Raw genomic sequence first — 18,981 nt, 5'->3', positions numbered from 1 at the left:
TGTCAACGTTCAGGAGTCCATGAGATGAGGAAGAACAAGCAAGGGACACTAAAAAGAAATTACCATTAAGAAAGAGTAAAAACCAGGAGTCCTGAAGCCAAGTCAAAAAAAAAAAAAAATCATGAGAGAAGTTGTGCTCAGACTGTTAGTGCTGTTAAATTGCATGAAAGAGGGTGGGGAGGGCATGGTTGGGGAGCAGACTTCAATTTGCATGAGGCCAGGAAACACCCAGATGGGAAAGTGGCCTATATACAAATACTAGATGATATGATTTGGCTGTGTCGCCACCAAATCTCATCCTGAACTGTAGTTCCCACAATCCCCATGTGTTGTGGGAATGACTCGGTGGGAGGTAATTGAATCATGGGGCTGGTTACCCTCATGCTGTTCTCGTGATAGTGAGTGAGTTCTCACAAGACCTGTGGGTTTTTAAAGGACCTTTCGCCCTTTTGCCTGACACTTCTCCTTGCTGGTGCCAAGTGAAGAAGGATATATTTGCTTCCCCTTCCACCATGATTATAAGTTTGCTGAGGCCTTCTCAACCATGCAGAACGCTGAATCCATTACACCTCTTTCCTTTATAAATTACCCAGTGTCAGGTGTGTCTTTATTGGCAGCTTGAGAACAGACTAATACACTTGAGGATGAGGGTGCAACTTCATTAGAGACCTCCCTTACCCTAGGGCCACAGAGATAAGTTGTGAGAGATGGTCAGGTTCTGTATGCATTTTGAAGGTAAAACAAGCTATCTTCTAACATGAGGTGTGAGATTCACTTTCAAGTTTTTGGATTCATCGACTGAAAAGGCGTTGTTGACTGAGATGGGGATGGTAAGAATTGGAGAAGAAAAAAACATAGATTGTTCTAGTAGGTTTAATTTGGAGATGGCTGTTAGCCATCTGATGGAAACATTGGGCAAACAGATGTTTGGCCATGGATATTGGGATTGCTTCTTTTTCCCTTTACAATAAATACTACTATACACATTCCTGTACTTGTGTCCCTGTGTGAATATTTAATCCATTCCAGTTCTCATCACTCCTGGGAACATGGTAGAATGACACAGTCTTGTCACTGAATGTGGCCATGTGACTATTTCTGACTAATCCATTGTGAACTGAGCCCTATAGAATACTTTTTTCTCTCTGATCCATGATCAAAAAATTTCAAAACAGGGTATGTTGTTCCATCAGCCTAGATCCCTCAGAAACTATATTGATCAGAGAACTCCCTCATCCGGCCACTTGCTCTGTGAGGTTCACGATGGAAAGGCAATGTGAACAACAAATAAATTTCTATTGCCCAAAGTCACTGACATTATAGGCATGTTTGTTTCTGCAGTGTAATAGAGTCCATCTTGACTGATACTTTCCAGAATTAATTGTATTGTGCTGTACTCATTCAACCTCCTATGACTCCCATAAAACAAACACAGCCAGGGCATAGAGCCCATGTATCCACTTCCTTTAGATAGCCCATTGCCCTGCTCTTCTTTGACAACCTTGACATTATCTTCCATATCAGATACAGCTGATCTGAGCTTTGTTCTCAGTGCCCTTGGGCACTGTGTTCTCCTGGCCAGACTATACCCCTCCTCCTCAGGGACAACTTTATCTGCCCATGCCCTGCTGCCTGAATGAGCCAAATTACAGTAAAGCTCATCCTGTCTTAGGTGTAATAATTCCCTGACTTCCACTGTAGCCACACACATACAAACAAAATGTACAATTAGAAAGGAATGTTTGAAGGCACAGCTGGCTTCTTGGCATGCCCCCTATGTCCAAGGACCCACACTCAGAGAGGCTCTGTGCTTACTTTAATACTCCGCTGTTGCCGTCTTGGAAATCCTAATCATTTTGGAGCAAGGGTGCCGATATGGCTTGGCTGTGTCCCCACTCAAATTTCATCTTGAAATGTAACTTCCACAATTCCCACATTCTGTGGGAGGAACCCAGGGGGAGGTGACTGAATTATGGTGGCAGGTCTCTCCTGGGCTGTTCTCCTGATAGTGAGTGAGTGTCATGAGATCGGATGGTTTTAAAAAGGGGAGTTTCCCCACACAAGCTCTCTTTGCTTGTCTGCCGCGTGTGAGACATGGCTTTCACCTTCCGTCACGATTGTGAGGCCTCCCCAGCCACGTGGAACTGTGAGTGTATTAAACTGCTTTCTTTTGTAAGTTGCCCAGTCTTGGGTATATCTTCATCAGAAGTGTGAAAACAGACTAATACGGGCACCTACACTTTCATTTCGTGCTGGGCCCTGAAAATTAGGTAGCAGTTCTATTAGAAGATATTAGAGGGAAAGAGTAGAGGATAAGTTAAGAGCCTCATGTCTTTTGCCGAAGGTCTAGCATTCAAACATCAATTTGTCTGCTAATTTTATAACATGAGTAACACTGAATGTGTGGGAAAATATGCACATGTAAAAACTCTTACAATAGTACCTTGCATATTATATGTGCTAAATGCTTTTGCTTAGAAGACACACAAGCCTATACCCACATACACAGACATAACAAGAGGAATTTGAATTTGAATTCAAAAGAAGGAAAGAGAAGTGTACTGTCTGGCTTCATTTTAGCAATGAAAACCAATCTGAAAGCTAAATTGGCCGGAAACTGAGGAATATCTGGTTTTGTTATCTTGTATTGTTGTTTTGTTTTAAGATATCTTGGGTAGACAGGAAAAAACTGAGAGAGAAAGCGAAAGAGAGAGAAAGCAGAGCGGCACCCTGGACTTCAGAACACCGCTGGGGTCCATCCATCAGGTCCCAGAATGACACCCAGCAGCGCGAATGAGAAACACAACAGCTCTGACTATATCCCACCCCAGAGGCTACCTATTTCCAAGCTTTAGACAACTGGGGCAAAGACTTCAGCATGAGAGCAGAAGGCTGCCCTAAATTTAACCTTGCAGGAGTGAAAGGCAGCCAGGATTCAGGAACCGGGTGGCAGCATCAAGAAAACAGAATAAAAGGGAGATGGATGAGGAAGCAACTGTACAGGAGGAAGATCATTTCTGGGGCCTGGGCATGTCCATAGGGGACCACCCGGAGGTGTGAGCTGGGGATGAGTAGGGAAGACAGGGCTGTTTGGTCTTTACCCCTCGGGCTGCTCCCATCACCACCCCACAGCCTCCCTTTACACTAATAAGAAGCTGGTGAACTCTCACAGGGCTTTTCCAAGGGAGGGAGTATATGGTGGAGGCTCCCGCTTGCCCATGGAACAGGAGACGCTGTGTGGAAAGCACCGCATAAGGAAGGATGGTGTAGAGAGTTGGTGAGAATAAAAACATAGCCACGATTGTATTTGCATTTCAGATAAGACTATTGCATAATACATGGCAATCTGACTGTCTTGGAAATTAAGATAAATTGTTTCAATTTTTTCTCAAGCATAAGCCTCAGAATTGACAGGGCTTCTAGATAAGAGTCCAAAAATCACAGTGAAAGTGAATAAGGGGTTTCTAAAACAGCAAACTGCCTAATGAGGAATCTCCTCTACCCCTCTAGAATGTCATCACCCAGTTTCAGAGTGGATATCGCCAGAGGTGGCAACCTATCTTCATGTTTAAAATCTTTGTCTCATGAACCAAGATGTGGCTTGTACTCTCAAAGCCCCATCTCACCACGTTGTAGGAAAGGAAATCTAGTTCAAAGTAAGTTCCATTTAACCTGCATTATCTGAGTGGATGCAAGACAGAGAGGTAAGTTCCAACCACACATGAGTTTGAGAGGCCGTAGTCATTTTCATTTATGACACTGACTAACTGGAATTGTAGTGATTGCTTGAGTGATAACTCCAGAGAGGCACTTGATAGCTCATCTCTGCAAAAGTGTGGTGAAAGAGACCCTACGTTTCTCAATATGAATTACACGTGGTTTTACCTGCTCCATTGCCAACACATTTTATTTCAATAACCACAGCTGGTGCAATGGTAAGCAAAAGAAGGCTCTTGCTTTCAAAAAGTTGCACCACCCATTTGTTAAGCCATGTTTGTAAGCCAGCCTAGAATCTCATACCCATGACGCAATGCCTCCGCAAATGCCACCACTTGTGTTTCCAAAGTAGACTGCTCTTGTTATTTTTACAAATTAAAGAATTAGAAAAACAATGCAGACATAAGGACTTTACATATTGATAGTTTATGCTAATTTTGTCCACATATTATGACTACAAATTAAGGCAATATGTTGTAAATATTCTTCACAGACAGGCAGTACATTTTAGTTTATAAGAAGACAATGAGCAGAGTGGTTTGTTGATGACATCGATGAAAAACAGGTTGCATGTTTGAGATCAGGGTCCCGGGCTTTCTGTTAAATAGTCTTTTTTTAAAAAGTTTTATAAATTTTCATCAAATCAGTGACAAATTCTGCAATATCTAAATAATTTAATGAATGACAGAAGAGTCTATTTTTCAGAAGCTTTTTTTTACATCATTAACTTTTAAAAAATTGATGACGCTTCTGTTGAATATATTGCTTCTGTTGAATATGGTTGTCTGTTTTGTTCTTTCCAGCTTTTAGGTTCAGGGGCTACGTGTGCAGGTTTATTGCATGGGGAAATTTCATGTCGCACAGGTTTGGGGTATGGATTATTTCATCACCCAGGTAATAAGTATAGTACCCAATCGGTATTTTTTCAATCTTTACCCTCCTCCCTCCACCCACGCTCAAGTAAGCCCTAATACCTATGTTCCCTTCTTTGTGTGCATGTGTACTCAGTGTTTAGCTCCCACTAATAAGCGGGAACATGTAGTTTATGGTTTATTTGTTCTTGCATTAGTTTGTTTAGGATAACGGCCTCCAGCTCCATCTATGTTGCTACAAAGGACATGATTTCGTTTTTTGTGGCTGTGCAGTATTCCATGGTGTATATGTACCATATTTCCTTTTTTATTTCTTTTGTTTTGTTTTGTTTTTTTGAGATGGAGTCTCACACTGTTGCCAGGGCTGGAGTGTAGTGGCGCGATCTTGGCTCACTGCAAACTCTGCCTCCTGGGTTCAAGCAATTCTCCTGCCTTAGCCTACTGAGTAGGTGGGATTACAGGTGCCCGCCACCATGCCCAGCTAATTTTTTGTATTTTTAGTAGAGATGAGGTTTCACCATGTTGGCCAGGCTGGTCTCAAACTCCTGACCTCGTGATCCACCTGTCTCGGCCTCCCAAAGTGCTGGGATTACAGGCATGAGCCACTGTGCCTGGCCACCACATTTTCTTTAATCTACTGTGGATGGTTATCTAGGTTGATTTCATGTCTTTGCTATTGTGAATAGTGCTGTAATGAACATATGTATGCATGTGTCTTTATGGTAGAATGATTTATATTCCTTTGGATGTATATCTAGTGATAGAATTGCTGGGTGGAATGGTAGTTCTGTTTTAAGTTATTTGAGAAATCTCCAAACTGCTTTACACAGTAGCTGAATTAATAGCCATTCTGGCTGGTATGAGATGGTATCTCATTGTGTTTTGATTTGCTTTTCTCTAATAATTAGTGATGAAGAACATTTTTTCATTTGCTCGTTGAGTACCTGTATGTCTTCTTTTGAGAAGTGTCTGTTTATGTCTTTGCCCACTTTTAAATGGGGTTGCTTGTTTTCTTGATTGTGGACTTGTTTAAGTTCCTTGTAGATTCTGGATATTAGACCTTTGTCAGATGCATAATTTGCAAATATTTTCTCCCATTCTCTAGGTTGTCTGTTTCCTCTGTTGATGATGTCTTTTGTTGTGCAGACGATCTATGGTTTAACTAGGTCCTATTTGCCAATTTTTGTTTTCATTGCAATTGCTTTTGGAGTATTTGTCAGGAAATCTATGCCAGGGACATGTCCAGAACGATATTTCTTAGTTTTTCTTCTAGGATTTTTATAGTTTTAGACTTTGTATTTAAGTCTTTAATTCATCTTGATTTGCTTTTTGTATATGGTGAAAGAAAGGAGCCCAGTTTTAATCTTCTTCGTATTTGCAGCACCATTTGTTGAACAGGAATTCTTCTTCCCATTGCTTGTTATTGTCAGCTTTGTCGAAGATCAGATGACTAAAGGTGTGTGGCTTTATTTCTGGGTTCTGTTATTTGTTGCTTGGGTCTATGTGTCCGTTTTTGTACCAGTATCAGTGTTATTTTGGTTACTGTAGGCTTGTAGTGTATTTTGAAGTCAGATAATGTGATGTCTCCAGAATTGTTCTTTTTGCCTAGGATTGTTTTGGCTATTTGGGTTTTGTTTTTTTGTTTTGTTTTGTTTTGTTTTTTTTTTTTTTTGTGGTTCCATATGAATTCTGTAATAGTTCCTGCTAATTCTGTGAAAAATGTCATTGTAGTTTGATAGGAACAGCACTGAATCTGTAAATTGCTTTGGTTAGTATGGCCATTGTAACAATATTTATTATTCCTATCCACAAGCATAGTTTTTCAATTCGTTTGTGTAATCTCTGATTTCTTTCAGCAGTGTTTTGTAATTCTCATTATAGAGATCTTTCACCTACACAGTTAGCTGTATTCTTAGGTGTTTTGTTTATCTCTGGCTATTGTGAGCAGAATGACTTTCTTGATATGGCTCTTAGCTCTTTTGGATGTGGGCATTTAGCATTACAAACTTCCCTCTTAACACTGCTTTAGCTGTGTCCTAGAGATTCTGGTGTATTGTATCTTTGATTTGACTAGTTTTGAAGAATTTCCTGATTCCTACCTTAATTTCATTGTTTCCCCAAAAGTCATTCAGGAGCAGATTGTTTAAATTTCTATGTAGTTTCATGGTTTTGAATTACCTTCTTGGTGTTAATTTCTTTTTTTAACTTTTATTTTAAGTTTAGGGGTACATGTGCAGGATGTGCATGTTTGTTACACAAATGAACATGTGTTTTGGGGGTTTGTTGTACAGATTATTTCATCACCCAGGTGTTAAGCCTAGAATCCATTTGTTATTTTTCTTGATCATCTCCCTCCGCCCATCCTCTACCCTTCAATAGGTCACAGCATGTCTTGTTCCCCTCTATGTGTCCATGTGTTCTCATCATTTAACTCCCACTTATAAGTGAGAACATGTGGTATTTGGTTTTCTGTTCCTGTGTTAGTTTGCTAAGGATAATGGCCTCTAGCTCCATTCATATCTCTGCAAAGGACATGGTTTCATTCTTTTTTATGGCTGCATAGTATTCCATGGTGTATACGTACCACATTTTTTTTTTAATCTAGTCTATCATTGATGGGCATTTAGGTTGATTCCATGTCTTTGCTATTGTGAATAGTGCTGCAAGGAACATATGCATGCATGTGTCTTTATAATATAATGACTTATATTCCTTTAGTTATACCCCATATCCAGTAATGGGACTGCTGGGTCAAATAGTAGTTCTGTCTTTATGCCTTTGAGGAATTGTCACACTGTCTTCCACAGTAGTTGAACTAATTTACACCTCCACCAACGGTGTAGAAGTGTTTCTTTTTTTTCTCCACAACTTCACCAGCATCTGTTATTTCTTGACTTTTTAATGTTAGCCATTCTGACTGGTGTGAGATGGTATCCCATTGTTGTTTTGATTTGCATTTCTCAATCAGTGATGTTCAGCTTTTTTTCATATGACTTTGGGGCATGTACGTTTTCTTTTGAGAAGTATCTACTTATGTTGCACTGTGGTTTGAAAGTGTGGCCGGTATGATTTCAGTTTTTTTTTTTTTAATTTGTTGATAATTGCTTTATGGTAGAGCATGAGATCAATTTTAGAGTATGTGCCATGTGCAGATAAGAAGAATTCTTATATTCTCATATTCTGTTTTGTTGGGTGTAGTGTTCTGTAGATGTCTACTAGGTCAATTTGCTCAAATGTTTAGATCCTGAATATTTTTGTTACTTTTCTGTCTCGAACATCCACCTAATACTATCAGTGGGGTGTTGAAGTTTCCCACTATTATTGTGTGGTTATCTAAGTTTCTTCATCGGGCTCTACGAATTGTTTTGTGAATCTGGGTGCTCCAGTGTTGGATGCAAATATGTTTAGGATAGTTAAGTCTTCTTCTTGAATTGAACTCTTTATCATTATGTAATGCCCCTCTTTGTCCTTTTTGATATAGTTATTGGTTTGAAGTCTTTTTGGTCTGAAATAAGAATAGCAACCCCTGCTCTTTTTTTTTTTTTTTTTCCATTTGCTTGATAGCTCTTTCCCCATCCCATACTTTGAGCCTCTGGGTGTCACTGCATGTGGAATGGGCATCTTGAAGACAGCATACAGTTAGGTCTTGCTTCTTTATCCAATGGCCACTCTGCCTTTTAAGTGAGGTGTTCAGCCTGTTTACATTCACAGTTAATATTGGTATGTGTGCATTTGATCCTGTCATCATGTTGTCAGCTGGTTGGTATATAGACTTGATTGTGTAGTTGCTTTATAGTGTCCAGGTGTTTAAGTGTGTTTTTTTGATGGCTCCTAATGGTCTTTATTTCCATGGTTAGCACTCCTGCAAGGGTCACTTGTAAGGCAGGTCTGGTGGTAATGAATTCCCTTAGCATTTATTTGTCTGTAAAGATAAATGATCATTTAAGCTAGATGGATAGAAGACATGATCAATAGTAGATAGTAGGATATAAAACCCTGGTTTAAAAAAACACATGGTTTCGAAACCTAGAACCCAACTTTTGTTTTTCTAAGTTATTTTTAAAGGTAAATTTGATCTAAATTTGTATTAGTTCATTCTTGCATTGCTATGGAGAAATACATGAGGCCAGGTGTGGTGGCTCACGCCAGTAATCCCAGCACTTTGGTAGGCCAAGGTGGGTGGATCACAAGGTCAGGAGATCAAGACCATCCTGGCTAACATGGTGAAACCCTGTCTCTATTAAAATACAAAAAAAAAAAGAGCCGGGAGTGGTGGCGGGCGCCTGTAGTCCCAGCTACTCAGCTACTTGGGAGGCTGAGGCAGGAGAATGGTATGAACCCAGGAGGCAGGGCTTGCAATGAGGTGAGATTGCACCACTGCACTCCAGCCTGGGTGACAGAGCGAGTCTCCATCTTAAAAAAGAAAAAAAAAGAAGAAGAAGAAAAAAAAGAAATATGTGATACTGGGTAATTTGTAAAGAAAAGAGGTTTAATCGGCTCATGGTTCTGCAGGCTGTACAGGAAGCATGGTGGCGTCTGCTTCTGGGGGCCCCTGGACACTTTTATTCATAGCAGAAGGTAAACCAGGAGCAGGCATCTTCCATGGCAGAAGCAGGTGGTGAGAAGGGGCGGTGGTGCTACACACTTTTAAACAACCAGACCTCTTCTGAAAACTCACTTACTATCATGAGCACAGCATCAAGGGGACAGTGCTGAAACATTTATGAAAAACATGTCCTGATCCAGTCACCTCCTACCATGCCCCACTTCCAATATTACAGGTCCAAACTTGACTTAAGATTTGGTGAGGACACAGGTCCAAACCATATCAAGACTCTTACTGTTGCTGAAATAATATAGCAAGTAAGTGTTTTGACTCTGAGCCTAAAGGTTAGGCTCAACCTCCTGTATCATGTTTCTTCTCCGATTTCTAGCACTGTATCATCAAGAAGGGACAATGTTTTTCTCTTATGTTAGAAATCACATTTGAAACTGAAAATAAGACCTTCACTTTAGAACCAATTGATGTATTGCATTCAGAATGGGTCACAATGTAGAAGTTTTTTCGGACTCTGGGACGTGTCTAAGAGATAATGACCTGACAGTGAAAAACATAGAAAATGTCAAATAATGAAATGTAAAGACTTTAAAACTTCTCTACAGAAGAAAGGACATCCTCCTCTCAAATAAAGAAGGCAAAAAAGAGAAAAAAGAAGGAAGGGGATATTTTTGATATTTAAAGAGCAGTAACATGACAGGATAAAATTAGAATCAATTGATAGAACTTACAGAGTTTAAGACTTTCTTGAGATATAATATACATACTGTAAAATTTACCTATTTTAAATGTGAAATTCAATGATTTTAATATGTTTACAAAGCTGTGCAAGAAGTTACAGAATTTACTTAAAAATATTAGGAACTTGAAATTAGAATCACAGGAAGAGAGAACTTAAAGGAATATGCAAAAGAAAGAAAAGAAGAAAGGAAAGAAAGAAAGAGAAAGACAGAGGGAAAGAGAGAATGAAAGAAAGGAAAGAAAGAAGAAAGAAAGAAAGAAGAAAGAAAAAAGAAAGAGAGAAAGGAAGGAAGAAGAAAAAGAAAGAGAGGAAGGTGAACGAGAAAAAGAAGAAAGAAAAGAAAGAAATAGAAACAAAGAAAGAACGAGAAAGAAAGGTAGGCTGAGAAAAGTCTTGATGCACCCTTTGAGAGAACATGTCAATTTTAATATATTTTCAATTTTAGAATATATTTAGATTTACAAAAGTTGCAAACTTGTACAGATAATCCCTATAATTCCTCACCCAGTTTCTCCTATTTTTAATACATTACTCACAAAATATTTGTCACAGCTAAGAAACTAACAATGGTACATTGTTATTAACTAAACTCCATTCTCTATTGGGATTTTAGTAGTCTTTCTACTTATGTTCTTTTTCTGGTCCTGAGTCTAGTCACCTGTACCTCATTGCATTAGCTGACATGTCTCCTTAACATCCCCTGGTCTCTGACAGTTTCTAGTCGTTCCTTATTTTTCATGACCTTGACAGTCTTAAGGAGTATTGGGTGTTTTATAGAGTAACTCTCAGTTTGGGTTTATCTGATATTTTTCTTATGGTTAGGAGCGGGTTATATGTCTTTTGGAAAATAACATCTTACATATCTCATCAAATCAGGGTACATGATCACCTGGCCACATAGTGTTTGCCAAATTCCCAAGAGATCATTTAGAAATTCAGATTTTTTTCTTTACTCATGAAACTATTTAACTGTACATGCTACATTAATTTGGAAACAAACCCACAAAATATTCAGGCTAGACAATGTAGCCTATTCCTTCCTTTACATTGATGTACATGTGTTTCACCACTAGAGGGAAGCACCTGAACAAGTAAAGCGAACAGTTGGGTTATTCTTAAATGCAATTAAATTGATGATAGACAAACACCAAAATTTATAAAAGCATGAACAGAAAGAATATTAAGAGACCAAACAGATGGTTTCAGTGTTTCCTCAAACCATATTCCATGCCTAATGAAAGTTTACGACATGGCAGCTTCTACTTTTTTCCTATTTGTTGGAACCCATGGTTCCAGTTCAGTTCCGTATCAGTCATGTACCTGAGGACTTTGACACACTTACAATCTCCACACCTTGGGAGCAAAGAGGAGGAATGACGGCAGATAGAGGCTGTAGAGAGGGAGGTTAAAGGACAAGGTCTACCCTAAATTGGTTCAGGCTTTGTAGGAATCTCTTTCTACTTTTGACTTTAAACAGCTCCTCCTCAAATTAGCCTGTATTTCCCAGGAAACGGTTACTGGGATTTTTCCTCGGTCTGACATATTTTTTTCTGGTTCTTCAATGTCTTGACTTCCTAATCCCTTTCTAGATTATGAACACTTTTTTATCTTCAGCCCAAAATATGCACATCCTTGATTGATGTACAATGAGATATATACCTGCCTTTTATTGTTTTTTTGATATATCCTGACACCTACACATAGCACATGTTTGTCTCCTTCTGTTTATATTTTTAGGCTATTTATGTATCAGTCACTGCTCTAACACAATTTCATCTATTATCTAATTTAATTTGTAAAAATTAATTTCTTAAAATTAGTAAACTTTAGTTTTTTAGAGAAGTTTGGGGTTTATAGAAAAATTGAGCAGAAAGCACAGGGTTCCCACATACTCCCTGTTTCCTAACCCCACAGTTTCCCCCATTGATGAAATCTTTCATTACTTTGGGACATTTGCTATAATTAATGAACATTTTTGTGTTTCTTGAAAAACTTTGATGTGTTAACTCAAGTCCATAGTTTGCATTAAGAATCACTTTGTGTCATAAAGTTCTGTGAGATTTGACGAGTGCATAAAGTCCTGCATCCACCATTACAGTAATGCGGAATATTATTGCTGCCCTGTACAGCCCCTGAGCTCCACCTCATCATCCTCTCTCCTCGCATGCAAACCCATGGCAATTACTAATACGTTATCGCCTCCATCATTTTGCTTTCTTCAGGATGTCATACAGTTGCAACAATCGTATGTAGCCTTTTCAGATTGTCTTCTTTCACTCAGCAATCTTCACTTAATGTTCCTCCATGTCTTTTCACGGTTTGATATCTCATTTCTTTTTATTGCCTAGTAGTATTCCATTGTGTGGATAATCCACAATTTGTTTATCCATTCACCTGTTGAAGGACATCTTGGTTGCTTCTAATTTTCAGCAATTAGGAATAAAACTGCTGTAAAGGTAGGATTTTGAGTGGATGCCAGTTTTTGACTTATTTGGACAAATGCCTCATACTGTGTAGCAAGACTACTGGATCCGATGGCCAGACTATGGTTAGCTTTGCAAGAAACTGCCAATTTGCCTTCTAAAGTAGCTGTATCATTTTGCATTCCCACAAGCAAGCAATGAGAGTTCCCGTTGCTCTGCATCTTCCCCAGCCTGTAATGTTGGTGCTTCAGATTTAAGACATTCTAATGTTATGCCCAGACCATTTGTTCCCCGAAGAAGACCACCAGAGTCCAGAGTCAAAGCCAAGCGGCAAGGATCTTTAATGCAAGTTCGAACTTGGTACCTCCGTTCTATAACATACAAGAGGGCCTCAAACAATGCGTGCGCTTGCTATTTATAGCTCGAGGTAAACAGGACTTGTCAGGTTACAGAGGAACAAGGCATTTCTCTAGGCTACAGCATTACAATTGGTTTACATGTTAATGTGAAGTTATGCTTTTAGCAGCCTTCTTATCGGTTCCTGCGCTTTTACAAACGGTTGTAACCTTATTGGAGCTTCCCCAGGTGTTGTTTTTCTTAATGTGTTTGTGTCGGGCAGGCATATGGGGCTCAGGAAGTTGGGACAAAATAGAGGATTGTTTGTACTGGGCCCAGGACTAAGATATGTGGCAGACACTGGTAATTAGAGCAGGACAGAGACTTTCACAACGTTTGTCCTTACAATGTCTGGAGTCTATAGATAACCTTAATCGGTTAGATCCGGGGTCGATCTTTAACTAGGCTCAGGGCACCGCCTGGGCTGTCAGGGCGCCGCCCGGGCTGTTTGCCTGTGGACTTCATTTCTGCCTTTTAGTCTTTTCATTTGATCTCTTTCACTAACAGGTGAAGAGAAGTGTTTGATTGTTGTTCTAATTTGCAATTCTCTCATGACCTATGATGTCAAGCATCTTTCATATGCCTTCCTGCCGTCTGTATATCTTCTTTGGCCAGATACCAGTTTAGATCTTTTACCCACTTTTTAATGGAGTTGTTTTCTTATTGTTAAGTTTTCAGAATTCTTTGTCTATTTTGGATGCAAGTTGTTTGTCAGATATGAGTTTTGCAAACATTTTCTCCTCATCCATGACTTTTTATTGTTTAAATCTAATTTGATTTTTGTAACAACTCATTGGGGCAGATGCTATTATTAACTGTGCCTTACAGATGAGGAAATAGTACCATAGAGAAGTTATGTATCTTGCCCAAAGTCTCAAAAGCTAGTGTGAAGTGTATCTAGAATGCGGAGCCTGGCAATCTGAGTGCAGTCTGTTAAGCTTTCTGCTTCATCACCCTTGTCCTAAGCACTCAGCTTTGCAGAGCAGACCACTCATACTCAGCTGAGACCAATTATGATGGCGAGCCCCTGATATTGGTCTATTTTTCCATTTGGACACTTATGCTTACTTAGAAATGAAAAGAAAAAGAAGGGCCATGGGCTAGCAATAGTAAACGCTGAGGAACAGATTTTAAATACTGTAAAATCAGATACAGCCTTTAAAATGATGGATTGAGACCAACAGGAGGTGATTTTTTTACTGTCAGTGAATAATGAGACGGTTTCTTAAAGAATCACATTTTAAAGTCTGCTGTAACTTTCACACAGAAAATAACTTTAGCCCTTTCCTTTGTGGAAGGGAAAATGAAACTTCAGGAGTGAGATCTAGTGTGCAACTATCTTCATTTTAACCACTTTGGCCTAGATGTTCTGTAGTGTGCTTGATCAAAGGACACCCACAGAACAAAAGGCATATAGGTGACATTGTGGGTGCCTTACCAACAGAGCCAATCTTTCTCAAAATGTGCTGAGATCACCAACACCTTCTAATATCAAACTATCAAATTTAGGGCCAGAAACTGATGATCCTTTAATTGCAGAAATACTCATTCATTGGCAGCTTGCTGGCGAATAGGCTTTGTGAGCTCCACTCTAGGGAATTACCTATGTTTTTACATCAACGATAGCATTCATCATCATTCAAATAGGAAAACAAACGCTTGCCTTAATGCCACTCCTTGTTTTCTTGATTGCGCTCATTGTTGTGAGTTGCTTTGTAAAATCAGTTAATAAGAGTGTGTTGTGTTTATACTGTATTGTATGACATATGTATTCATCTGCTAAGACTGCCATAACAAAATACCACAAACTGGATGGCTTAACTAAAAGAGACCTATTCTCTTTTTCTTTTTCTTTTTTCTTTTTCTTGAGACAGAGTCTCGCTCTGTTACCCAGAATGGAGTGCAGTGGCAAGCTCTTGGTTCAATGTAACCTCCACCTCCCAGGTTCAAGCAATTCTCGTGCCTCAGCCTCCTGAGTAGCTGGGATTATAGGCACCTGCCACCACACCTGGCTGATTTTTGTATTTTTAGTAGAGACGGGGTTTCACCATGTTGGCCAGCCTGGTCTCAAATTCTTAGCCTCAAGTGATCTACCTGCCTCAGTCTCCCAAAGTGCTGGGATTACAGGTATGAGCCACCGTATTCAGTCAGAGACTTGTTTTCTCGTGGTTCTGGAACCAGATATTTGAATGCAAGGAGTCACCAGGGTTTGTTTTTTTGAGACCTCTCTCCTTGACTTGCAGATGGCTGTCCTCCTGCTGTGTCCACAAAAGGCTTTTTCTCTGTGCATGCATCTCTGCTGTCTCTTTCTCGGCATTAATCCTATTAGATTAGTGCCCAATCTTATCACCTTTATCTAATCTAAATTACCTCTTTAAAGGTTGTAGCACCAAATATTATCATATTGAGGCTTAGAGCTTCAAATATGAATGGGGCACAATTCCGCCCATAGCAATACACCCGTACAGGTTCCTGCTGCATACATTCTGGGGTTCCCCTCCAGGAATTTATTTCCTGGCTCCCAGTGTCAACCTTGAATACCAGGAGTTTGCAGCCACCACTGTGGTTTTATTTATTATGGATCTACTGTCCATTAATTCTTAAATTCTTTGAAGCTCTTTATACTGTCAGCTAGTGTTTTCTCTTGGGTAGTAAGTTTAACATGTTGTTTTTTTCTAGAGGAAAATGATGACTAGGAGGCAGGACTAAGCTGCATCTCCCACCTGGATGGAAAAAGCAGCAGGTGGAGACTCACATCGCGAACTTTTGCTCCAAGAACTACCACAGGAAAATACCGAGAAAGCCAAGAGAATCCACAGACCCTTTGAAGGAAGCAGATGGCTCCTGCAGGCCCCAGGAGGCAGCCCCCAAACTGTGAGTACCCAAAGTGTGACAGTATGAAAGTGGGGCCATCCACCCCCAAACAGGCACCCTCACTGGGAAACCTGATGGTCTAGATCCCGGAAGAAGGATTTCACCTTGCCTAGAGCTGAGACAACTTACAGAGCTGAGTGAAATACAAAGGTAGAAGAATCAGCAGAGAGCACCCTGTGGGCTCTCTCAGTCCCCAGGGAAGCCATCTCTGACTTTGTCTCATAGACGTCCTTGGGGAGGGCTGCAAGAAGAACTGGGAAAAGACCACAGGGAGAGGCCGGGCGCGGTGGCTCAAGCCTGTCATCCTGGCACTTTGGGAGGCCGAGACGGGCGGATCACGAGGTCAGGAGATCGAGACCATCCTGGCTAACATGGTGAAACCCCGTCTCTACTAAAAATACAAAAAACTAGCCGGGCGAGGTGGCGGGTGCCTGTAGTCCCAGCTACTCGGGAGGCTGAGGCAGGAGAATGGCGTAAACCCGGGAGACGGAGCTTGCAGTGAGCTGAGATCCAGCCATTGCACTCCAGCCTGGGCGACAGAGCGAGACTCCGTCTCAAAAAAAAAAAAAAAAAAAAAAAAAAAGACCACAGGGAGAAGGAAACTTCCAGCTGAACTTGGTTAACAATTTCGATGGAAGGCAAACGTTCCTGGACAGAACTCACGGGGTGGGGGGAGGGGGTGAATCAGGAGTGCAGATGAAGCACAGAAGCTGTGGCAGGTGGGGAGGCACAAAACCTGAAAGCCCTGCTTGCTTTCACAGCCAGGAGGCTGGTAGCCTGAGGCAAGTTCTCAGCCCTGCTCACCCACTGTCCGGAAACAAACTCTGTGCTGTTGAGGGAAACACAGCAGGAATGAGACTGGCCTTTTGAGATGCATGGGGAGCTGGGTGAGGGCTGTCACTGCCAACTTTCCCCCCACTTCCCTGACAACCTGCATGACATAGAAGAGGCGGGAAGAATGCCCCCGGGAGCATAACTCCCTTGGCCTGAAGAACACGCCCCCATCCCCCACAGCAGCCACAGCAAACCCCGGCCAAGGAGAGTTTGAGCTCAGACAGGCCTAACCCTGCTCCCACCTGTTGTTTTTCTCTACCTGCCCTGGTAACCAAAGACAAAAGACTTATTCTCTTGGGAGCACTAGGGCCCTACCCAGTGCCTGATCCTCTCTATACTATCACAGCTGATGCTCTCTTGAAGGCAGCACCTCCTGGCAGGAGGCCACCAGCACAAAAATAGTGCAGTAAACAAAACCACAACTCACAGTGTCCATTTCATTCCCCTGCCACCTCCACTAGAGCAGGCGCTTCTAGTCCCAGCTGAGAGACACGAAGACAGTTCACATTGCAGGACTCTGTGCAGACACCCCCTAGTACCAGCCTGGAGTCTGGTAGCTCCTCTGGGTGATTAGACCAAAAAGAGGCATATCAATTACTGTAGTTCAACACGCAAGAAGCCACATCCCTAGGAAAAGGGGGCGAGCACTACATCAAGGGAGCACCCTGCCCGGGCGTGGTGGCTCATGCCTGTAATCCCGGCACTTTGGGAGGCTGAGGCGGGTGGATCACAAGGTCAGGAGATCGAGACCATCCTGGCCAACACGGTGAAACCCTGTCTCTACTAAAAAAAAAAAAAAAAAAAAACACAAAAATTTAGCCAGGTATGGTGGTGGGTGTCTGTAGTCCCAGCTACTCAGGAGGCTGAGGCAGGAGAATGGTGTGAACCCGGGAGGCGGAGCTTGCAGTGAGCCAAGATTGCACTACTATACTCCAGCCTGGGCAATAGAGTGAGACAGATTCTGTCTCAAAAAAAAAAAGAAGAAGAAGAAGAAGAAGAAAGACAGAAAAAGGGAGTACCCTGTTGGACAAAGAAATCTGAACAGTAACTCTTGAGCTCCAGATCTTCCCTCTGACATAGTCTACCCAAATGAGATGAAACCAGAAAAACAATTCTGGGAATATGATGAAATAAATTCTTTAACACCCCAAAAGATCACACTAGCAAAGGAAAACCTATCAGATTAACAGTGGATTTCTCAGCAATAACCTTACAGGTTAGAAGGGATTGGGGCCCTATCTTCAGCCTCCTCAAACAAAACAATTATCAGTCAAGAAATTTGTATCCAGGAAAACTAAACTTCATAAACGAAAGAAAGATACAGTCTTTTTCAGACAAAAAAAAAAAATGCTGAGAGAATTTACCGCTACCAAGCCAACACAACAAAAACTAGTAAAAGGAGTTCTAAATCTTGAAACAAATCCTCAAAATACACCAAAATAGAACCTCCTTAAAGCATTAATCTCATAGGACCTGTAAAACAAAAACACAATAATAATAATAATAAACCAAGGTGTTAAGGCAACAAATAGCACGATGAATAGAATAGTACCTCACATCTCAATATTAACACTGAATGTAAATGGTTTAAATGCTCCATTTAAAAGACACAGAATAGCAGAATGGGTAAGAACTCACCAACAAAGTATCTATTGTCTTCAAGAGACTCACCTGACACATAAGGACTCACATAAACTTAAGGTAAAGGGGTGAAAAAAGATATTCCATGCAAATAGACACCAAAAGCAAGCAGGAGTAGCCACTCTTGTATCACAAAAAGCAAACTTTAAAGCAGCAGCATTTTAAAAAGACAAAGAGGGACACAATACAGTGATAAAAGAACGAGTCCAACAGGAAAATATCACAATCCTAAATATATGCACCTAACACTGGAGCTCCCAAATTTATAAAACAATTACTACTAGACCTAAGGAATGAGATAGACAGCAACACAATAATAGTGGGGTACTCCAGTACTCCACTGACAGAACTGCACAGGCCATCAAGACAGAAAGTCAACAAAGAAATAATGTATTTATACTATACCTGAGAACAAATAGACTTAACAGATATTTACAGAACATTCTACCCAATAACTGCAGAATATACATTCTGTTCATCAGCACATGGAACATTCTCCAAGACAAACCACATCATAGGCCACAAAACAAGTCTCAATACATTTAAGAATATTAAAACTATATCAAGTACTCTCTCAGAACACAGTGGAATAAAACTGGAAATAACTCCCAAAGCAACCTTCAAAACCATGCAAATATATGGAAATCAACCTGCTCCTGAATGATCATTAGGTCAATAATGAAATCAAGATAAAAATTTAAAAATTATTTGAACTAAATGATAATAGTAACACAACCTAGCAAAACCTCTAAGATACAGCAAAAGTGGTGTTAAGAGACAAGCTTATAGCCTTAAATGCCTACATCAAAGAAGCACAAATAGACAATGTAAGGTCACACCCTGAGGAAGTAGAGATATAAGAACAAACCAAACCCAAACCCAGCAGAATAAAATAGATAACAAATATCAGAGCAGAACTAAATG

This window comes from Trachypithecus francoisi, unplaced genomic scaffold, assembly GCF_009764315.1.
Source record: "Trachypithecus francoisi isolate TF-2019V2 unplaced genomic scaffold, Tfra_2.0 Lachesis_group18, whole genome shotgun sequence".
NCBI classification, from domain to species: Eukaryota; Metazoa; Chordata; class Mammalia; order Primates; family Cercopithecidae; genus Trachypithecus; species Trachypithecus francoisi.
The sequence above is the reverse complement of the archived record's forward strand: the minus strand, read 5'-3'. Positions refer to the sequence as shown.